We start from the raw sequence: 3,531 nt of genomic DNA, 5'->3' as shown, positions 1-3,531 counted from the left end.
CTGAAACTGAGGAACAAAGTTTACTTTAGTACAAAGAGAAAATATAACATTACCCGACCACAGTACCACAGGGTTAGTCTTCTGGAGAGTTTAATTGCTTTGAGAAATTATCACGAGCATGAGGATATGCTCGTCCTTTATTTGCTTTGAGAATTTAATAAGCATTTATAAGCATTTTGAATTAGGATTTAAAAAGTCGTATTTTCTATCGTTATTAATAATCAGGTACTGCCTAGGGTTTGGGAATTTTCCGTAACGGTTACCCTGAACAAGCTGGAAAAGGGGCTAGAATTAAGAAAAAATCCATAAGGTTAGCCCTAAACGAACTGCAAAAGGGGTTAAAGATACGGAAAATTCCGTAACCATAGAGAGTACGTAATAATATTTAGAAGGAATCTGTATTATGATCAGAGAATAACAGCATTTCTTAACGTCTTTACAGACTGTATGGAGCTATAAATTAAAAAAAACGTTTTATTTAAATTGAAAACTATACTATTTCGCTGAAAATTTACTTTTATTTAATTGAAAATTAAATGTATTGTTATTAATATGTTAATAATATTGAAAAATAAATGTAATGTTAAATTTGCCACCACAGAAATTAATTTGTTACCAAAAAGATGAACTTTCAACTAATGTGAGTACTTTTCTACCAAAAAAGATGGATTTTCAACAAGTAGTTGAATTTTTACCTAAAACAGATCAAGTTTAAACTAAAAATGGAATACAGTAGAACCTTTATTATCCGAGACTCCGCGTTATCCGAGACAACATTGCAGCTAAAAAACGATTGAGCAGATTGAAACAGTGCTCTATTACCGACTTCCTTGAGCCACGTTAGTTACCATGCTTTTTACCATAAAGATAAATCCACATTCGTGAGTTGTTTACTTTTATTTGCTAAATGTTTATATTTATTTTTCTATTTAAAATATATCAAAAATAGATAACTCTTTCGAATTTTGTACTTCTTCCGTATTATACGAGTTTTCGTTTATCCGACATATTATCCTCTGCACATTACCTCGGATAATCGAGGTTCTACTGTAATTAAATTTTCTATATAAACTTAATTTTCAATTAAATAGAAGTAAATTTTCAGCGAAATAGTATACTTTTCAACCAAGAAGATGAAATTTCTATTAAAAAAAGGTGAGTTTTCGAAAAAAATGGAACAGTTACGTTTATAGTTGATAAAAATAAATAATCTGCCCACTACGCAGGCACATTCTCATCGCGCGGTACGTGCGCAGTTCGCTTCGCTCGATGTTGTATTTATCTCGCGCTCGATTATGTATTTACCTCGCGCTACGCGCTCGGTCTTCATATTTTCGCACATTCTTGCCCAGAAATTTTAAAATTAAGACTCAAAACATCCACCACTGTGATTTTGTGATTGTGAATTCTCTTTAGTTAAAAAAGCTTAGCTCGAGAGTTTGAGCGCACCTACGGCACACGACTGAGGGCAATCGCACTCCGCGCTTAATCTTTGCATTTCTTCCGCATTCGGGCACATAGCTTTTAAAATCGAAGGTGAACGGACCGACAACTGTAGTTTTGTGCTTATGAACTCTCTTTTGTTAAAGCTCTTTCGGCTTTAACGAACACATTTTCATCACGTATCTCGTGCTTCGCAATCGATTTTGTCCAACCTGTCAACTTTTCTACATTATACACAACAGTTTTTTGTCAATTATAATACATTTTTTATGTAACTCTGCCAGGGATTACTTATTAAAAAATTGCGGAATAAAAAGCAAATTGTATTTATCATGATTATTTTTGTATTTGTTTCTTATTTTGCTTTAAAGTGTACTCTAAACTGCTCTGAAGCATGTATATCATTTCAATAAATGTATATCATTACAATTTATAATATGCAAAAAAATTTAATCATACTAATTCTTATTTCCTTGTTTTTATCATTTTTTTGTTTTTAATATTTTTTTACGATTAAATAACAACTACTGCGCATCTGCATAGGGTCTGATACAGGAACCTTTATAGGAGCCTATATCCTCTTTCGTCTTTTTTGTGCTTTTTCCAAAAAGTTAATTTTTGAATTTTCAATCTTATGTTTTACGATTAAAAGAAAATCTACTCTTCGTATCGAAAAATAATTAATAATAAATTTATAGATCTTTTTAAGCGAACAACCTTTGTCTGGTAATTTAAGTTCATACCTTGTGTCGTTTTTTCAAACAAATTTAATATTTTTATTTAGAATGTTATTTTTCACGACTAAAGCAAAAACTAACCGTCCTATCAAAAATTATAGCTTTTTCTTGGATGAACAAGTTTTGTCTCATTTTTTCACGTAGCTTATATAGAAAAGTGATTCATTCTTAATTTGTAGTTCTTTCCAGGGCGCGCAATTTGAGCTTTTTCATTTTTTTCGTATCTTGCATAGTTTGACCAAAAAATGGAATTTTTGGATTTTTCATTATTTTTGGTACGATCAAATTTGGAGTGTTCAACTTATCGACCAAATTAAAAAATTTGTTATCATAGTCCTGTAGGGCTTTCAAAAAGCAAAGTTTTTCTTCTCTTGACTTTTTTTCATATCATGGGTTTTTTGGCTTAAAATTTTCAATTTAGTTTTTTTTTTTTTTTTGATTTTGAAAATGCTATAACTCTAGTTAATTTTTGATTTTTCAAACAAATTCATTAGGATAAATGGTTACATTTTTTAATTCTATGAATAACCGTACCGAGAATTTTTGAATTTTTAAAAAAGTGGACAGACAGACATACAGACAGGCAGACACATTCGTAAAAACCTGTTTTCGGATTCAGAGGGTCTCAAAACGTGGACATTTGACAAAAACTGGGGGGGGGGGGTCAAATTTTACATAAATCTAATACCTTCTCTGATGAGAATGTAATAATCGATGTTTTGAGCTTTAATTTTTAAAAAATTGCGCACAAATGTAGGGCAAACACAAAGACCGAGCGTGTAGCGCGAGGTGAATGCATCATCGAGCGTGAAGCACGAAAATCAATAACCGCGCGCCACAGGCGCGTTCTAACTTGCTAGCCACGCACATATCGCTATAAGAACGTACCCGCGAAGCAGGCAAATTTTTGTTTACTATATATTTTTTTAAATCAGATTTTATAACAAACTTGTAGATATTTGTGTTTAAAGAAACTTTTTTTTTTAAATTTTCGTCTTTCGTGTCCTTTTTCCAAAAATTTATTCTAAAAATTTAATTTTTTTATTTTCAATCTTATTTTTTACGATTAAAAGAAAATCTACTCGTCCTATTTAAAAATGATTAATAACAAGTTTATAGATCTTCTTGGCTGAATAACTTCTGTCTTTTAATTTGAGTGCATACCTTGTGTCGTTTTTCAAAAAAAAATTATTTTACAAAATGTATTAAAATAATTTAATTTTTTTATTTTAAAGGTTATATCTTACGATTAAAGAAAAAACTAAGTAGCTGATCTGTAGCAACTCTGTAATTTCAAAAAGTATATGTATATTTCACTCTAGAATATTTGTGTAAAAATGTATGTAGTAAT

The 3,531-nt window shown here is 30.5% G+C and overlaps 1 protein-coding gene across 1 annotated transcript in view; it reads left to right on the top strand.

Moving 5' to 3' along the window:
- The window catches only part of LOC117180540 (nuclear hormone receptor FTZ-F1 beta), a 129,972-nt gene that overhangs the window by 94,462 nt on the left and 31,979 nt on the right, over positions 1-3,531 (top strand). The window lies entirely within an intron of this gene.

This window comes from Belonocnema kinseyi, chromosome 9 (genome assembly GCF_010883055.1).
Source record: "Belonocnema kinseyi isolate 2016_QV_RU_SX_M_011 chromosome 9, B_treatae_v1, whole genome shotgun sequence".
In the NCBI taxonomy this organism is placed as follows: Eukaryota; Metazoa; Arthropoda; class Insecta; order Hymenoptera; family Cynipidae; genus Belonocnema; species Belonocnema kinseyi.
Note: the sequence above shows the minus strand (reverse complement) of the source record. Positions and strands in the feature narration are given on the sequence as shown.